The sequence below is a fragment of the Coturnix japonica genome, chromosome 3, assembly GCF_001577835.2.
Source record: "Coturnix japonica isolate 7356 chromosome 3, Coturnix japonica 2.1, whole genome shotgun sequence".
Lineage (NCBI taxonomy): Eukaryota > Metazoa > Chordata > Aves > Galliformes > Phasianidae > Coturnix > Coturnix japonica.
The window spans coordinates 72,694,121-72,715,006 of record NC_029518.1 but is presented as its reverse complement, the minus strand read 5'-3'; the positions used below and the strand labels follow the sequence as shown (position 1 = coordinate 72,715,006).

At 39.5% G+C, this 20,886-nt stretch overlaps 1 long non-coding RNA gene across 1 annotated transcript in view; it reads right to left on the bottom strand.

Moving 5' to 3' along the window:
• Nucleotides 1-941: 941 nt before the first annotated feature.
• The window catches only part of LOC107312021, a 32,156-nt gene continuing 12,211 nt past the window's right edge, over nucleotides 942-20,886 (bottom strand). The window contains exons 2-3 of the long non-coding RNA XR_001554350.2: nucleotides 4,004-4,132; nucleotides 942-2,780 (exon numbers count right to left, since the gene is read on the bottom strand). This is a non-coding gene — a long non-coding RNA (uncharacterized LOC107312021). The remainder of the gene's footprint in view (nucleotides 2,781-4,003; nucleotides 4,133-20,886) is intronic.

Here is a 20,886-nt window from a genome sequence, read left to right as displayed (position 1 = left end):
TAAAGGTTTAATTGGCTGCAAAGTGAAACAATTATTTTTCTTAGTCAAAATTAATGTTTAGGTCAAAGCAAAATAGACTTTAATTTGATTATGTTTGGAACTACTTTTCTTCCATTGTTGCTGCTGCCGGCAAACAATGCTTCAGACCAATAACATTCTCATAGCAAGATAAGCACTGGTAAGGTTATTTTTCACCCTACTGTGTTTCTGCCAGGAGGATATTGGTCTCTTTTCTCAGGTGACAAGCAACAGAATGTGATACAATGGTTTCAAGTTGTGCTAGGGGAGGTATAGATTAAATATTCAGGTCCCCGCACACGGAGGTAATTTAAGAGATGCGTACACGTGGCACTAAGGTACAAAGTTTAACAATGGGACTCAGAAGGTCAGGTTGATGTTTGAACTTGGTTATCTTGAAGGTCTTTCCCAACCTAGATGGCTTTTTGATTTCACTCTGTCTTGCACACTGGCATAGCAAGAGGTCCAGAGGCTGGTGAGCACCTCATTCAAAGATTAGTGCCTCAGGGAGACAAAAGAAAAGCTTGCGGAGGTGTCACCATGCCAGGATGGCACAGCAGGACTGATTCACGAGGAAAAACGTGAAAGAGGCAGCCAGCTGCTACCTATAGAGCTGCATGCATCCCTCATTCACAGGAAGCAACGTTCTCTAAAAGTAACAGCTGCTTTCCCAAGCAGAAACCCCACGGAGTATTTGTAAAGATTTCCAGTAGCACCAAGAATTGAGTCTGCAGAGAAAGTGTGTGCATGAACCACAGTGACCAGAGAAAGGACACTGAAAATCGAGCTGTAACAGTTATTGCTTCATCTTTCCCAACTTCAACCAAATTCTTCAATATTTCAATTGGATGTTTTAAATGTATGAATAAATACTACTTTAATAAAAGGAGTAATATGTCTGGAACCATAGATTTTGTTTGTTTATACAGTTTCTCTCATACAATATTTATAAACCCACTCTCCTTCCTTCTCTGATTATTTCTCCAGCACATTGAAAGACTGCCTGGCAAGTCATAAAATGCAATTGATGTTTTCACAGCATATTGTGTACTTCCAAAAGAACTTCTTAGCCTCAGATGAATGCTACTCATTGTTTTGTAGCAAATTGCAACACACTGAGAGCATACTCGGAAATCAAATGTCATCCTCCAAAGTATCACTCTTCTATTTAAAGGTCACATCTCATCTTAATGGGATAACTGGAATGTCTGCTTTGATTTCATATGCCTAAAATCTCTCGTCTTTAATCCAGCAAAAGTTACCTTCTGACAGCTCTTTTCCGATAACACGTCACATGAACACAACAAGACATAAACACTTGCAGTGGTGCTGGGCAAGTAGATGAGACTACTTCATTGATTTGAAGAAATCAAGTAGTCTCTTCTGTCATTTCATTTCAGGGGGAAAACAGCACTTTTACACCAGGAGATGATCTGTTCGGGGCACAATATTGTTTTGTTGTATAATACTGTATGACAGGCACAGTACAGGTGTAATATAGGATATAGTCTAAGATAGATCATCTCCCCCACCCTTGTGCATGCTTTGAAATACATACATATTTTTTATAACTAAGTCAAAAATACCGTATGAAAGTACAGTTGCACCTTTGTAGGGTACACAGTTAAAACTCATTTTTATTTTTCTTCTATTTGAGGACATGGATTTTTTTTTCCTCCCAACCCGTTCACTTTGATCCAAAAACTGAGAGTCAAAGTATTTTCAAGTATGATTTAGTATATGGCTACATACTTATTGTTTGGGTTGTTTTTTGTTGTTTTTTTTTTAATCTATAATTATGGCGCTATTTGGTCTGCCTTCTCAACTGAATTTATATTAATATAATAAAAACATATATTCCTCATATAACATAAAAAAAAATAAATAAAAAATAAAAATGAACACATAAGTCTCCACTTCTTTATTGGTAAGTTATCAGGTTTTATTACTATCTTGACGGCAACAAAACACAGCTCCATTCAACCTGTGTGTATGCTGCATAAAAGCTTCTCACCTACTGCCTGCCTCCCTTTATGGTACCTTTAAAGTCACTGAGAAATAGGCCATAGAATAGGTCTAGCAGATCCTGGATCCAGCCTCAGTGGATTTCAAGTCACAGTGCCACCATCAGTAATACATAAAAATCACAAGAGCAAGAATACATGCTCCTGTACTGGAGTTTCACCAGCTGCTATGTTGTAATTTTACATGTAGTTATAATTAGAAAGATTGGTGCAGATGAGATGGTACTACAAAAGGAAAGGTGCTCACCTGTCTCTAAAGATCTAGGCTTGCAGAAAGGACTCCACAAGAGAGAGATCTCCAACTAGAGATCCTTTCCCAGTGGCAGTCAGCCTTTAAATGGGGTCTAAGAGAGATGCAGCCAGGCTCCACCTCTTCTGGTCAAAGAGGTGAACTGCCTCCACCTGTGCTCCCAGGGCTGACCCAGTCTTTTCCACAGGTGCTCAATCAGTGGTTCAGGCTGTGACTCAACAGTTCCCATACATGTGTCAAAGTCACCAGGAGTCTCTGTGATAAGCTTGAGATATGATAACTTTTAGACTGAGGTTTCAAAAAAGAGTATAGATAATTAAAATTTTGTTCTGATTTCAGCAAAGAGAGCACTTGTTGGTCTTTTTCAAAGGAGTATCTCTTCAGTTTTCAAGAACACTCATGAAAAATTTTACATTCTCTTCATTATTTTCTCTACAGCCTTGGCAAAGATGTGGATGTTTTTTCCATTGTGGTTTTCTCTGGCATCCCTGACAAAAAACAGAAAACAAAACACATTTTAATGGGAAATTACATATTGGCATCAGAAGATGTGCTTCTGGAGGCTTGTCTGATCATATGTACTCCAATGCTCAGCATCACCCATATTTAAACAGCCAGCCTGCACCATGTCTGAGACACAAGATAGGCATCCTTCTACTCTTCCACAGGTTTCAATTGTTAATGAAAACTAAGAAAAAAACATGTGGTCTTCCAAACTCTTGGCATTTTTAATGCAGAAGAGGAGCTCCACGTACTTTTTATAGCTCTTTCTCAAGTGCCTCACCAGAAAAAGGAAGTGCAGTGCTGGAGCAGCTGTTACAAAAACTGAAGGCAACATTTTTGAAGGTGAGCACCTGACTCTCTCTGCATTATCTCTGTCACATTAACAGTCTGGCTTTCAGAGTCCAGGCAGCTATAGCTCTTCCTTCCTTGGAAAAATGCTGGCCTCACAAAACATATGAACTCATATTCACTAGAAGTCTTCAAGTTACTCTTATTCTCCCTCACAGTAAGTTAAACCCATAGAAAATTGGAGCCCCACTTCTCTAATTCACTTTTTTCAAACTTAATTCTAGATTAATTACCAGCAGCACAAAGCTCCATGTTGTATCGAGAGAATAATGAGTTGGAGCTTATCCATTAGTGCATTTCAGAAACACTTCCAAACTTTTCAGTTTGTTACTAATGCTGTGAGCTGGAAAAATCAATCTCTGGGCTAACATACTAATGAGCACAGCAAGCAGTTTGTGTTTCTGAACTGCATTTGCAGTGTGAGACACAAGATCCCACTAATTTTAAACAGGAGATCAACATATGACATAGATGATAATTCACCATGGGGTTCCTGGGTGACAGGTACAAGTTCTCTACAACCTGACCTGGCCACAGCATGCAAATCACGCTGCCTAACATTTTTCAGCATGCAGCCCTCACGTTCAGGTCTTCCTAGGTGAACCCCAGGATCAAACTGAAGATCTCAGGCAGAGCTTGTCCTTCCAGCTCATCTCCTGAAGAAACTGATCTTTTTCTCATTGTAACAGCAGCCCAAGAAACCACTGTCAGAAAATGACTTAATCATGAAATACAGCATAGAACAGCCCATAAGTTTTGGTTGGTTTCAGCAGCTGAGGGTATTGATTTGTGTTCACTCTTTGAACTGGCCACAGTATGAATGGTAATAGGGGGAGATAGAGAAACGCTGTTGTGTCACCTCCAAGGAACTTGAGAATCTCGTCTTCTGCAAGCAGACAGTGTGAGTAACCAGGAAAAGGACGAGCAGGAGGTGGGGAAGTAGCCGTTCAGAGTCAGCATCAGTCACACAGATGGGACTGCAGCTAGCCTGGGGAGATAAATAAAGACGTATGACTGATGAATGCTTCTTTTTTAGGAATCTCTTGGAGATTCATTTCTTCTTTGTGAGTGATTCATTGCTTTCCTTCTTGATCCTCAGGTTATCTTAATAAGCATTTGAGAAACTTTTAGTCGGTAACAAAAGGAAATAAGGCTTGAAGTCTCATTTCATAAATCATAACTGACATTCGACATATGCCAAAATTTCAGGAATTGTTTCCACAGAAATCTTCAAAAGAAAGTGTGGCCTGTGGATCTTGCAAAGTCTGTTTGCAATGTCCTAGAGCCAATTTCCCCAAAATTTCTGTGGGCCTGAGGAGAGAGTGTGGTGGCTGTCACAGCCCTCAGGGTCATTCTCCACACCTTCTCCCATTCCTTCACTTCTGTCACTTCATGCACACCCTGACCTGTGACCAGCAATAGAAAATAGATTCATTCTACAGTATGAATTACTAGACCACAAGTGTCAGTATGACAAATCATGGGTAGACTAAACATTTTTTATCTAATCTCTGTGTAAATTGCATTCTGAAAAAATTAGTTTTTAAATAATTTAAATCCTGCTGAATTTAAACTCCTTTTTATTCAGACCTCAGCCAGATCTGCTGCATGGATCCACACAAATGGAGATGGAGACATTTTGATCTGCACATGCTCCAGCCTAACACTGCATGTCCTCTATTTTTGCAAGATATGTTTTCAAAGATAACTGTAACATCTGACAAAAGAAAAGTGAGATTCAAAACAAGAACAAAATGGAAAACATAAGTCAGTACAATTTGTATCAGACCCCACTCTTAGTACCCAGCTGAGATTTAGAAGGATTTAAAGAGATACAAAATGCACTGTTAGCTGTGGTTTCCCCAGTCAGCCCAGTCACGAACAATATCAGCAATATCCTCAGAGGCTCACTTGCAATGACAAAAGTTCCCAGGGCAGAAAGGAAATTTTAAAAGACTATAAAAATAGTCTTTCGTCATTCATTTGCCTCCCTACATGGATATCATTGGTTTGCTAAGAGACGAAATATCTATGTAGAAACTACTGTTTGTGCCAAAGATCACAACAACATTTCTACTTGTGAAGGCTCTCTCAAAGCTTCTGCTTACCTGAAACATTTCCTACTCCCAGAAACATCAACAGCATCTCAGTTACATGAGAAAGCCAAAATGCAATGAGCTTTGCAGTCCCAAGAAATTCCATGGAGATAATCCAGTAATGATACAACATGAAGCAACAGGGTGGGTAATATTTGAGACAGGTGAGGTATGTTGTAAGCGCCAAAGTAGCAGTAAATTGCAGGAGAGCCTTCTACTGTCTATGAAAATTCTAGACGAAGGAGCTCCACTTCCTTCTACTTATTTTGAGCAATATGAAAACCTACCCAGACAACAACAACAACCAAAAAAAAATTCTAGAAAATTTAATTATTTACCTCTGACATACAGAGAAAGTCACGGCTCATGAGTCTTTCTTAGGAACATACAGGACACAGAATGAAATCACATTCAAAACCACTGGGACATTTCAGGAAATGACAAAATTTACACTGCTAAGAAACCTGAAGACTTTTAATGTAGTTGCTTTGTTTGTAATAGTTTTAGGGCCTTTAACTTCAGTTTTGAACTAGCTAAAATTAATCTCAACATCAAGCAGAACTTGTTGCCTACTTTTATAGCAGAGCCTTGCAGTCAGCAGCAAAATATGTCCTTTACACCAGCTATTTTCTCAATAGTATAATCATTATCAAACCTATAAGATATAAATATAACATTTATAATGGTAATTCAGCAATGTCTTCCTATTCCATGATTCCACAGGCATTACTTCCAATTTGGGTGGAATTCAGGAATGTTTTTATGAAAATAATTAGAGGGGCCAAAGAAGCCCGCAGATAATGTAACACTGTAAATATTTTAAATTATATGGTATGTACAACTATGCATATTTGTTCTCATATTTCAACTGGCTGTATTTATATTTGACAAAAATGTAGAGATGCCTCTGTCCTTTTTTTCAAAACTTTGCTATTTTCTGAGAACATTCAGACTCCTTTGCAAATTTATGTTCTGTGCTGAAGTTCTAACTGAACATGGAGATGGAACAAACTCTGTGGGAATCATCCTTCTACCATAACAAAATCTCAAAATCAAAGTGACTCATTGCATTAAAAATCTGAGCAACCTTAAAAATGTGCGTTGATGTTTGGTTGTGCAGTGACAGTTTTTTTAAATATTAGCTGATTTCAGAGTACTGTGAACACGGAATATTAAACACCCAGTGATGCTTCTTACTCTTTAAAATGCAGAGATGACATTTCTTCATTCTAGAAGAAGAACTGCATAGCTTTTTGTTTTTTAATAAATATCTGAAATGATTAACTTACTATAGGCACTATAAATATTTTTCTTTATGGATTTGTGGTAGAAATTTAAAATGCATTCTGTACTGCATGAGCCAGAAAAATGGCTATGAAGACAGGAGTAACTCTTCACCAACAAACCAGCGTTCGTGATTTTGAGAATCCATAGGATTTTATCTTCTTCCCATTATATCATACTTGCATTAATACTATACCAATGAACATCAAAGAGAATACAGTCTTTAACAGGTTGTTAATACAGTGCAGTGGTGAGATATATTTTCTTTTTTTCTGTTCTGTAATGGATATGGTCTCAGACATCTGAGATGCAGACCACGTCCTGAGAGAAATGGCAGGGACCTCTTACCACAGCTTCGGGGTAAGCAGGGCTGAGCTCTTAATGTGGAGGTATTTTTAGTGAAGATCAAAAGCCATGGCAAAGCATAAAGTCAGATGACTTTGTTATTTCCCAGAGTTGTTTCACAGATTCTCAGCAGCACAGACAAATCTAATTGGGACAGAATAACAGAGTTGCAGAACAGAGCCAGGTTGTAGGAAGGCAGGTTGGTGGTATCTTGGGTAAGAATGGGAGAGGGGAGGAGTCCTTCTCCCCTCATCAGCTGAAAATCTCATTCTGGGGTAAAAATTCCACTCTCCTGACAGCAGCTTCTGCCCCTTTCTGCCCCCTTTATTCTCATTTCTCTTTCAAGAGAAAACCTGATTGTCCAAAGCTTCAGCCATGGTAAGTATGGCAGCAGGATCATCAGCATGGCAACCATCATGATTTTACCGTCTCTTACAGCCAGAAACCACTACCTCTGTGCTGGACCTATTATTTTTATTTATTGTGTGTATTGGGACTCTCAAACAAGAGAGATAAGAGAGGGGCAGAGAATAAAAGACAAAATAAGCATACTGTGTTGTTAGCATGAAGAAGAGGCAAAAGTAGAATCAGAATTTTTTGAGTTGGAAGGGATCCTTTAAGATTATCTAGTCCAACTCTTCTGCAATGAACAGGAACACCTACAGCTTAATCGCATAGCTCAGAGCCCCATCCAGTCTGACCCTGAACATCTCCAGAGACAGTGCATCCACCATCTCTCTGAGCAACTGGTTCCAGTGCTTCACCATCCTGAAAAAAATTTTTTTCTTATATCCAATTTAAATCTCCTCTCTTTTAGTCTGAAACCATTTTGCCTTGTCCTGTCACAACAGACCTCACTGAAGTAACTGTCCTGTTTTATCTTATAGACCCCCTTTAGGTACCAAAAGGCCACTCTCAGGTCTCCTCAGAGCCTTTGCTTCTCCAAGCTGAAACACTCCACACTGAAATACTTCAGTGTGCTTTTGTATGTGTTCATGAAAGAATATCCAGCTACAAAGAGATGCAACAATGCATACATATAAGCTAAGTTAGACAACTAGATGATTAATTAAATTCTTCTCAACAATCACAGTGAACTAAAAAGCAACACTAATATACAGGATGTTAGGCAGTGCAGAGGCTGCAGAAACAGCATCAGACCTGAGCCAGCCCATTTCCAGCAACAAAGGGAAGTAGGTAGCCATAAAAGCAGATGTGCTAGGCTCCCTTGGGGAATGCTTTGCAGACTGACTATGTAACATGATGCAAACAGCAGTAGCCGCATACATAGGCATGATTCAGTGTACAACAGCAGTTGTCATTTGCAACCTGTCAGCAGCAACAGCCCTTTAAAAGACACATGGGTTGTGGGAAATTTGGCTTGCCCCCACTGCTCCCCCTGGTTCATATCACATATAGAGGTAGAACTCTGCCACTTTCCAGTGATGTACAAACTGTGGACAGGCACTTGAAAAGGTGTCTTGTTTCAATTATTTAGAGGAGATGGTTGGATATGTATATATCTGGAGGAAGACTAATGCAGCAAAAAAGGCCAAATGCTGTCCAATTAGCTTATTTCAAATTCTAAGCAGCTAAGAAATGCAGGGAAGATGGGGAAGTTAGTGATAGTAAAGAGAGAAATCCTAGCAAATAGTTTATAAAGCAAGGATAGTCACCACCAGGGATCCAGCAATGTCTTATTGGTCTGTAGGGAGGCAACAAGTCAGTCAGCAATGTCTCATTGGCTCACACAGCTGCAGTTTGGCTGTGGGGGTACCCATTCTACCTTGGAACTCTTCAGGTTTTTATCCTCTTCATAGCATCATTTTGGTTGCCAGGAGCAGCAATTGGCTTCCAGGGACATTTCTGCTTAGTTTGTCAGGGCTTGCTTTAGTTGTCAGGGGCATTTATGTTTTGTTCATCGAGGGGCAACAGCATGTCCATAGTACATGCCCCTCCTTTTGGGTAATCAGCAGTTGATCATATGATTGTTGCATGGTGGGCTGCTAGGTATGCACATTGACTGCATGGTGGTCCTCTCCTCTGAGATGACCCCCATAAGTCAGCTTGAATGCCCAAAAGGAGCAACAGCCAAAAATGGTTTCTCCTGGTTGCCCAGCAGCATATATTTCTCTTACTGCTGAGCTCACGGGAACCCCAAAATCTTGTTGAGCAGGTTAGTGTCTTGGATGGGTGCCGCTGAACAAGCTTTGAGCCAAATTTTTTTCCAGCTTCTTGCATTATCCATGAAAAAAGAAATAATGTGGGTTTGTTTTCTCTTTCTTCTTTCCTTTTCACTTCTGTGTTTACTCCCATGTGGGGTAAACATCTTTTATCGCATGCTCAGTCAGCTGGACAAAGCCTGTCAGACAGCATCCACCAAAGAGATTTCACCTTGGGGTGCCATGTGACATGGAAGCACAGCATCATAGAATCATAGACTCCCCAAGGTTGGAAAAGACCTGAAAGATTATCCAGTCCAATCGTTCACCTATTACCAGTAGCTCCCACTAAACCATGTCCCTCAACACAATATCCAATTGCTCCTTAAACACCCCCAGGGTCGGTGACTCCACCACCTCCCTGGGCAGTCCATTCCAGAGCCTCACCACCCTTTCTGAGAAGAAATGTTTCCTAATGACCAGCCTGAATCTCCCCTGCCGTAGCTTGAAACCATTCCCTCTGGTCCCATCACTTATGACACTAGAGAAGAGGCCAACCCCCAGCTCACTACAACCTCCCTTCAGGAAGTTATAGAGAGCAAAGAGAGGAAGCATAAGATATGCTTCTATTTCTAAAGCTGGAAGATCTTACCCTCATTTTACTGAAAGAGAAGTTTTAACCATGAAAACTATCATTGTCTAAAAAGTTGTAAAAAATAAATAAATCTACGTTCAGCTACGGGCATGCATCCAAAATCCCAGGATCCAAAACTGCATTAGTAGTACATAAAATCTGCAGTGCAAAATCATGAGCAGTGTCCATCTCTAGCTGAAACAAGCTCTGCACAAAACCAGCCAAGCTCAAGTGCTTACTGGGGCTTTCAGATAGGTCAGAGCTCTAGGCTGCTGCTTTAGAATTAGTCTTAAGGAAATCTGAACTCCAAACACCAGCTGGGGCTGTCACTGCTATTTCAGAGCCAGTACACTGGTTGTATGGTTTGGAGCAGAGTAAGTTCTCAGTTACACAAATACTCTGTGTTGCTGGTATTTATCCCAGTTTTCAGATCAAAAACCTTTCATGTAGGTCATATTCAGTCTCCTCCCATTCTATTATGCCATGAGATTTGCCAGTAAGCTCTGTTTGTTAAACAAAGCTGACTGACATTTCTGAAAGCCTTTCTTAATGGGCCAGATCCATCATCAGAACCTCAGCAACTGGATGCACAAAGCTCAGAGGGATTAGAGAGCTACGATCATCCACTTGTTCTCTCCTGCAGAAATCCTTGCAGCTTTCTCATTCCCAAAATGTCAAAGTCCCTTCTGCTATGACATACTGGGCACTGTTTGTTCATCTGCACTACAGGCAGAAAGCACAGTTGTGTGTCTAATACAATAATGTGTTGAACGTACAGGGCACATAGTGAATCTTGAACAAGGAGGTGAAAAAAGCTAGAGAAGGAGCTGCCCCTCCACAGACACTGATGTGCTAAAGGAGCAATGTTACCAATAACACTTCAACCTTTCTTCTCAGACAACCTTTAAGACCAGCTTAATCTCAAGAGGGACATTTTATGGTAAGGACTTAGATTTTGACCAAGATTTGGTACGTAAAAGAAGACGCAATTGAGATATCTGATCTTTCCACAATGTATGTGCTGAGTTGATTTGTTGTACTTGTTGAATCACTGCAGCAAGAGGCTTTGAGTTTGTATTCTGAAGAAATGACTACTGTTAGATCAATAGAAATGTCCTTTTACTGTCAAATTGTGGTCCAAATTTGTCTCCTCAGACATTTCAGGTAACTCCTTCCATTCTAATAAATAAATAGTGCGTGCTTTTCCTGTTTCGATAAGTCTACGACATAGCCAGTTGTGTGTCCCTCCAGAGCCCAAATCTACAGCTATGGATGCACATTGGCAACAAGCTCTTTCTAATACTGTCACCATATTGACAGTTACCTCAATGCTCTGCATACTGAAATACCTAGGAATTTTGGTACTGTGTTTGGTGGGGGAACTTTAAAGCTTCAAGAATCTTCTTATCAGAACCAATATAAAGAGGCCATTTTCAAACCTCAGAAAGAAAATCAGATGAGGGCAGTAATGCCCTAGGAGAAGATGAAAATACAGAGTGATTGTTCAAAGCTTAGATTAAAACTAAGATTTTGGGCTATATTTAAATTTCAATTAATCATTCATTACATGAAGGCTCAAGAACTAAATATTATGCTTGCTAAACTACTTCACCATTGATTTTTAAACAGCCTTAGGTCATGACCTCCTTCATCTTTGAATCCCCTGTTGAGATAACTGATTTACCAAGTATGGGAACTTTACCAGAATTATGCCTCACTTAGCACCTAAATGTCTTATCTTTCTGTTTTTGAGGTGTCTGATTTTACTTTATGTTTCATTTTGCACTGATGCAACTGATGTTCCCTTGAGGGTCTGTATTCAAGGGCTTGAAAAAGTGAAAGATGTGCATAAACCACTTCATTTCTAAGCTTCCAAAACCAATCAGAAATTAAGATTACAGTTGAGTAAGATATTGCCGGGAAATGGAGTCTATGATCACACTGATTTACTTCTGATTGCTCTAAATACTTTAGAGGTGACTGACAGAAAAAAAAAGTCTACACCTTCCTTTGTCAAAGACTGTGTCTGAAGAACTGAACCAGCTTCAGATTAGGGCTGTGGAGCAGACAATGCGGAGCAGAAGACATCTTGCCCCAGACACTGTTTCTATTCTATTTTGTGTTCTGTTGTCCATTCTGTGTCAGCCTCAGAACCAGCTGATGGTACTTTCAGACTACATAGCCAATCTAGTGTCAAATTCTCTCTTTTTCCAAGGAGAGATTAGAGGAGAGGAGAGAAGAGGAGAACCTAAGTAGGTTGTTTTCAGTGATCCACTGTGAATAAATCTAACACAGTTAGCTATTATTCTCTTTGCAAACCAACCATATCTCATATGAAAATGTCAATTATTCTTGAGAATAAGTTGAGAAATTTAATACATTAAGAAATTTCAATTTTCAGATAATCCGTAAATTGTTAATATTGATGTGGCATGTGACTGGGTACATTTCATACTATGCTGTTTTTTTCTCCCCAGACAAATCTTTTCAGAGATTCAAGCTTAACAACAGTGGACAAATAGCAACCAATTAAAACCAGCCAGCATTCTTGCCCCTCTGCAGTTACTACCTTTTTGACGTGGATTCAAATATTTGGACACAGAAGAGACATAGTTTTGCATATACTCGCTTAATGAGATACCTAACAAAGAAACACTGTGTATATTAACAATTTGAAATTCTAAGAAATAACCATATTTCCCCTACAATTCTATTGAGTATCTTGTGTTAGTATCATATTACTCTCTGTATTTTTATGTCTGCTAAGTTGCAATAAGTTTGGAAAGGTGTCAGATATCCTTTTAGCCTTGCAGGTTAACAGATTGCTAGTAGAGCACTTGCAGTGTCTAAGGATACTGGTACACTCACAAATCCCTGAATTCTCATTTGGAAGGGAAGTAATACTGATAAAAACAGGTTAAGATGCACAAACACATGTGTAACGTTCTTTGCTAGGCCTCCTCAGTGCATCCAAGTTTAAAAACACACAGACAAAAACACACACACACAAACACACCATCTTTTTGGTAGCCCTCCTATTGCTGTATTGAGGAGAGACAAAATGTTTTTAGACTGCTGAATGCACACAAGTGTCAGGTGCCTCTTACACCATTTTCCAAAACGACCCATTTTAGAGAGGGTGGATAATTTTCCATTTTCCTCCCAGGGTGATTGACACATTCACTTTTACTCACATGTGTATGAACTTTGAGAAGCATTATGACAAAAGAATACTTCCCCGCTCTACAGCAGCACTTCTACATGGGAATAAATGCAGCAGTACTTTACCTAAAATACCAGTAATTACACTGTAGCTAAAAGGTAAGCAGCGTTAGTATCTGATATAGCTTTGCTTCTGCATGTTATTGAACAGCCACTTAGCCACTGCTCTGTTTGACAACTGTAGAGTATAATTACATGTTACTTGAAAATGTTTCTTTTCCAAAGTGCCCCTACAAAAAAAAAAAAAAAAAAAAAAAAAGTAAAATAGAATCATTTATACCTTTAAAAAGATGAAAGCATCTCAAAAAACAAAAAGTGCCCTGCTGAGTGGAATGCTGTATTACAATCAAAAGTAAATCTGTCACAAATCAAACAAATATACAGCGTGATAAATGTAGCTAATATGAAAGATCTACGAGGTTAAATTTGGAGAGGGTTTTCACCGTTTCCCAGGTGGAAGGCACCTGGGTCATGGCAATGTCCACTATTATTACAAGCTGGGATATAAAAGAGTTGAGCACAGCCCTGCCGAAAAGGACTTGGGGGTACTGGTGGATGGAAAGCTGAACACAAGCCAGCAGCAATGTGCCATTGCAGCCAAGAAAGCCAACCGTATCCTGGGATGCATCAAAAGAAGTGTGGCCGGCAGGTCGAGAGTGGTGATCTTGTCCCTCTCCTCTGTGCTAGTGAGACCTCACATGGAGTACTGCATCCAGATGTGGAGTCCTAAGTACAGGAGAGACATGGATTGTTGGAGTGTGTCCAGAGGAGGGCCACAGATATCATCCAAGATATGGAACACCTCTCCTATGAGGACAGACTGAAAAAACTGGGGCTGTTCGGCCTAGAGAAGAGAAGGCTCCAAGGAGACATGAGACTGGCTGTCAGTATCCAAATGGAGGCTAAAAGAAAGAAAGGGGCAGACTCTTCAGCAGGGTCTGTTGTGATAGGACAAGGCAAAATGGTTTCAAACTAAAAGAGGGGTGATTAAAATTGGATGTTAAATAATAATAATAATAATAATAATAATAATAATAATAATAATAATAATAATAATAATAATAATAACAATAATGTTTTTTTTTTAATAAGGATGGTGAAGAGCTGGAACAGATTGCCCAAAGAGGTGGTGGAAGCCCAGTCCCTGCAGACATTCAAGGTCAGCCTGGATGGGGCTCTGAGCAATTTGATCTAGCTGTTTATTGAAGGGGAATTGGACTCAATAATCTTTAAGGGTCTCTTCTAACTTAAACGATTCTATGATTCTACATGGTGACTCAAAGATACCAGGAAACAAAGAGGGCAGCAGCAAGCTCTACAGGGCTATGATCAGGGCTGGAAGCAGAAGGGATGGGAGAAACATGCTCAAGATCAAAAAATTCTAATCAGGCAAAAATCTCTGTGAAGAACAGTTTATTCATTATTGCAATAATGGGCACACACCTCTTTCTGACAAGGGAGAAATTGCACAAATCCACCCATTGTATACCCTGGGTCCAACGCAGGTAATGCCTCTCCTGGCACTCATTGGTTGAGCATCTCAGGCTCACAGTCTTCTGATGCTGTTGCTACCTTACATTTCCATACAATGTCTGTTACCAACCCACTGTCTTCAGGTATATTCTGTACTTATTATGGCAATTAGAGGACAGTGTTTTCAAAACTTAGCACACTCATTCTGTCCTGTAACAGACTCTCTCCTACCTTATATAATTACCTTATATATGCCTGTGCCAATTCTACCTAGGTCAAAACACCCCAGTCTCAGCTTTACTCTGTTCAGCAGCTTTCTTTGTGGAAAAACAACTTATCCTACACTACATACAGAAATACTAGAAATTTCCACTGCAAAAATACAATCTACCTCTCACAGTTGTAACTCCAGCCTTCCCTCCCTGCACACCTTTGGAATAACTGGTAACTTCACTATGCACCTTCTCATTTATAGGATAGAAATCTTCCAAAGACTCCACTTCAGAAGAATGTTATGAGAAGAAGCTGGCTAACCCTATGTTTGCATAAATGCAAACTCCAAATGGTAATTTGCAAATTGTCTGGGGCAGGATTATCTGCATGCATTACCCATAGCTTTAAACACTTGCCTGTTTGCATGAACTTTTACCCAGGGCCATGCTTGCTCTGTCTCCCCACAATGCATACCAGCTCTGTTCAATGGCCCGTGTTCTCCCTTCTTTCAGACTATCCTCAGCACGCTATAGACAGAGCTCACTTGTACTCAGTGTCTGCTAATGGTGAAAAGAAATAAAAATAAAAAATGTTTTTTGTATGCCATGTAAATACATAGGCAGAGGTCAAAAAGACATCTAAATATGGTTATTGTGAATTCTCCTGATCTCTCTCAATCCAGATCCTTTGCTGGAGGACTAATCATTTTTTAGTTAGCCAGCTGGTACCGGCAGTTGCCTCCACTGATTTCCACTCTGATGCTGAGCCCAGTCTGTTACAAAAAACTGGACTAAATTCTTCCTGGGGTTGTCTAGAAAGAGAAATCTTGTGATGCTAGAAGTAAAACAATAACAACTAGATTTATAAGTGCAAAGCATTGAATTAATTCCTTGCTTGCATGCAGGCCAGAACCAATGAACAGCATCTACCAGAATCTGATGTTTATTTGGTTGGAAAGCCCTCCATAAGAATTCAAAACAATAAAATTGAGAAGGGGTTAGAAATCAAGCTTTGTGACAGCACCACCCCCCTTACTGTATATCCTAATCGAATTTAACATCATACTACATCCCTACAGAGAAAGACAGTGACAAATTTTGTTACTCAATACTCAGAAACATCTCTGCAAGATAGCAACTAGATTACACTCCTGACAGCAGTGATAAATGGTTGTCATTTTCTTCTTTTAAAGAACTTTTAAAGTAATAAACTAATGATCCAAATACTCTGGTGAGGTAAGTGAGTGCACATTGCGTTAGTCTTCTGTCAAAGCTAACAAAATGGCCACTCTGTGAATGCTTTTACTGCAGATACAGCCAAGCAGGAAACAAATCTGCACTGGTTCCCATCTTACTTTCCTTGATGAAACACATCTATACCTGAAAATTTAATCAGTTATTTGTTTCCAAGACATTCTCCTGGTGCAAACTGCCAATTTGCCATTCTATAAAATTGCTTATAAGCAAGGTAGCACTATCCAAACTGCTTACTGGGAATGGCTGAGGATGGAAATTTCCAAGTGATACTTGAGGATGATTCAGGAGACTGATACTTGCCTCAGGCCAAATCCATTTGAAGGACCATTCTGGCAGATTAAGAACAGAGGCAATCACAAAATCATAGAAATACTGTTTGAAGATGATCTAGTTCTACTCCCTACCTGAAATAGGACCGTTATGATCACTATCAGGTCTGCTGTGTCTTTGGTCAGCCATGTATTGAAAAGGTCCAAGTTTGGAAATAGACTAGCCTCTCTGCGCTATTTGTTTCAGGGCTACACTAGGCTTCTCACAAGGTATTCTTTCTGACAACAGCAAGCTAAACCTCCAAATCATAATACCACTTGCTGTATTGTTTGGATCTAACAGGAGTTTATTGCCAACTAAGCATGAGGTTATTTACCTATCTATTTATTGTAATAGCTGAGTAGCTCTGGGCCTGAGCTCCAGAAGATGGATGGGGAAGAGGCAAAGTCATGAAAGAAATAAACTGCACAAATTGGAGAAGTAGATGCCTTGGAAAGGAGTCCAAAACACCTCACCTCTAAAAATTTCTCTCTGAAAATACCACCTAGAAGACACTATGGGCTCAAATAACCAAATCACAGTGACCTCTCAGTACTGCTTCAGAAAGCAAAGTGGCTGCTCTTATACTTTATTCAGGAAATTGAGGAAAACACAGAGTTCACAATGATTCTCTCTCTCAATTATTTGATGTGTGCAGTCTCATACAAAAATAAATAGGCCCACAACTGGCTCCTCCAGCCATGCTCCCTGATAGTTAGATTTGTACAACTTTCATCTGTGGAGCACTGTACCACTTCCTGAGACAAGGGATCACAGTCTGTCCCAGGATCTACTTTCAGCTGGAACTGGTGTGAACATGACAGAGAGGAGTAAAGAAGAAATGCAGAGATGCCTCTCAATCAGTGCTCTGATCCTCCCCAGAGCACACCTCCCACCTCACTGACTTTTTCCTCACCTTTGCTGAAGAGGTCATAAGTTGTGAAAAGAATGTTAGTCTCAAAGCCAGGAAATAGAACAATTCAGACAAGCTATTATTAAGGAAAAATACCTCTACTTATTTTCTAGAATTGAAAAGATGGACAGATTTCAGTGCTTGGCAAGGCATTTGTTTTAATCTCAGTGAGGATGAGTAAGAGTAAATGCAGTTTTGTGCATGAAACTGCAGACCTCAATAATTGCTAGTGCTGTGATTGCATCAAAAATTGAGTAATGTGTCACCTTTTCCACCTGGAAATGATGAATTTCACAGTAGCGATCATGTTGTTGGTGACTGTCTCACCAGAATGCCAAAGCTGTGCATTAGCATTGCTCAGTAGGTTTGATCGACAGGTTATAGATTATGAGTCTGCCACACAAAGCTGGTGACAAAACCATTGCAATATAGGACGTAGTTTTGTGGCTTCTAGGCATGACATCACAAGGACACTGACATTTGCCCAGAACAACATGAATGACCTCATGGAAACACAAGTCTGAATTTGCACATTTTCAAGGCTGACAATGTAGATGTTGCGCACAGTTATTCCAGCAGTCACAGGCTCTATTAACCCTCTTAGCTCAGGGCTCTTTTCATGTGTGTGAACTATTGCATCAAATTGGCAGAATGAAGAAAGGCAGTGAGCAGCTGCCAGCACATACTGCTGCACAATGTGCTGGAATTGCTGGGAGGAAGGAATATATCACTGTACTGTCAGGCAGGAAGGTTGCTTTGATAGAACGGCTCCTTTACCATTGTGCTTTCTGTCTTTACATTCATCCGCCAAGCATCAACTCAACTTTAAGTCAGAGGATGGGGAAAAAGTGACACAAAATATACCTGTAGAAATTAAAGGCTCAACAAGTTGATGTTTTTATGATCAGTAGTGAAATGTGCTGTTGCTAACCTACTCTGTGGGATGATCACACTAGAAAGTATCAGCCACTGCTTCCTGGCCTTAGGTTAACATGTCAAATTTCCCCATGTGTATGCACCCACTTACTTTATAAATGCACCTCAATTTTGTATGAGTGACCCCTAAATTTAGCTTAATCTGGTTATTTAAAATATATATACAGCAAAAAGTGACGTCTAAGTTCACAAGAGATTAAATTGCTCTAAAAAAAAATGTATCAGCTTTTGTTATCGCAGTACCTGCTAAAAATTAGTTGGTCATTGTCAGGTATCAGAAACAAAGTCAAATGATTTGCAGAATTAAACACAATAGTACATTTAGTTTTGACATGCTATCTTCAAATACTTCAGGCCCAATGGAGACTCACAAATAATATTTGACAAATACAGTGGAGAGATTAACAGGAGTATTGTATTTTCCAGCCCTCTGAGAATATAAGAAGGAAGCAGCCATCAGCTGTTAACCTGTCATCCTATTTCACCTGGCTACATAAATGAGATGCTTGATTTCAACCTGCTGCTTGAATAGGTATCATGAGCCTCAGATCCTGAAATAATCATATTCGCTCCTAGAAAGCTGAGCTCAAAAGACAAAATACTTACAAGCTGTCTTGATCCAATCTAACTAGAAATAATAGTAATAAAATGAAGTTATTATTTTTGTTTTCTTATCTTATTTCTGGGAAGTTTGTCCATCACATTTCAGGTGCTGCTCGGCAATGTCTTCACTGTGAGATGAGCATCACGACATGGGAGCTGTCATTTGTCTTTCATTTCTAGACTATATTACAGATGTTATGTGATTACAGGATATCAAGTGGATGAAATCCTGTTTCATTTCCCTAGAGGCCGCAGATCATCCTTATATAAGCTGTCACAGCTTTTAAGTGCTCCTCCTGCTGTTGGTTTTCCTTCTGTGCTGCAAATGGACTTTTTTGGCCTGTGGGATGAGTGTGCTCAGGGGTGTTTGGTGTGAGGGCACTGTGCTGGCACATCTCCTTACACACAGACAAAGGAAGGGGAAAGATTTTGCACTGGGTTCACTGGATTTGGATTTTAAACATCTTGCAAAATGCTTCCAAGGTTTCACAAATTCAGTGAAATTCTTGCTTTCAGCATGTGGTCAGCAAGACTTTATTAAGCCTATTCAAAAAAATATTTCTTATAGGTAACAACTCTGGCCTAAGAGAAAACAAAAATCAAACAGAAAAAAAAAAATGCCTCTCTGATGGGGAGGAGCATTTCCAGGTGTGTTTATAATAGCGCTCTGCCAGAGAGAACCAAGCCTTAGATATTTCTCCAGTTCGTTGCCTGGAATACAGATATAACCTTTGCCGGCGGCCATTGCTCAGCTTGTAGCCCCACTCCTCATCTCACCTTCTTCTGCTTATGTGATACAAGACAGCCAGTGGCTTAAACCAGGGTAGATGTAGGTAACAGGCTGAGTCTCTCCACAGACCACTTGTGTACAACTGCCACATGATAAAATACAAAACAAAAAACAGAAATGTAGCTCTTTTGAGGGGAAATTCTCACATTCCTGTATCTGTTCTGGGTCTGACCAGCCCTGGCAGTGGGCTATGGGGTCATTTTAGGATCTTTTCTAACATCTGTCCAGCTAATCAAGAACAATTACATCAGTGCAAAACCAGGAGCAAAGAAAGCAGTAACAGCTTTGCCACAAAACAATTAGTTTAAATTTGATCTATGAGCCATTCATGCGAAATAATTTGCACAGAAGTGATCTGACTTAGTATCTAGAAAGGTTGTTGGAACTGCCTTCAGGACAGTGTAACTACTATCTCTACATACATGCAACTGCTTTATGATTGGCAAGGATCCTTTCCAAAGTTACAATTGACAGTCAGTTCTATTTATAAATATTGATATTTTTAAAACTGCATATCTGCAGATGATGTTCAGACATTTCTGTCTGGGAGTGGGTTTCATGCCTGATGATATTAGACATCCTCAGACACCTGCCAGTCAGTGCTAGCTCTCTTCTGAAATAACCTGATGTTCGAGGAGTGAGATTCATTTGAGTTTTTAGTTTTAAATGGTTAGCTAACAACAAATCAGTAATAATATACATGTCTACATCTGATTTCTATATGCATAGCTGCATCCCATTTTCATGCCATCCTTAAAATGGTTGATCCAGTCCTTGGCATGTCTGTTCATTTTCAGCATAAAGCAGAGATTGAGAGTTAGAGAGTCTGGGACCTTGTTAAAGTGGTTTAAGTTACCATTTTTTTATTTCATAAAAGGGACCTCACAGACCATACAAACAAGCAGAAGGAAAACCTTCCTGAGGTTCACCTGGCCCTGTGTTATGGCTCTGATGGTGGCAGTGAGAGATTATTTAGAGAGAACATTAGAACCTGGTCCTTTTCTGTGGAACAAGAAGGAAGTAAGGACTACAGGCCCTACATATTCCTTTACCATCTAATCCAGTTACACTGTAGAACCACAGAATAATAAAATATCCCAAATTGGAAGGGATCCACAAGTGAAATTCAAGAAGAAAAATTAAAACATTGGAAATGATATTAGGATTTGTTTCTATGTGTCTTTATATGTCTAAGCAATTACAAGGTGGTGCAAAATTATGAGATTATGGACTTTAAGAATGTGTTTTTCTTGGCAGTAAAAATATTTTAGTTACAGATCTTAAAGAACATGTACCATTGAAAGTCAAGGTAGCTAAAAAGAGCCTCTAACCAAGAAAGAATCATATTTAAAGAAAAATTAAACTATCTCCAAGCAAAAGATTTTTTTAAGCTAGCAATTAATCTTAAAGGCGTTTTTTCCTTCAGATTTCACCATAATTAGAGAACTAGGAACTAAAACCCATGATAAACATTTCTGTTCCTACATAATTTTTAGGGAAATTAGT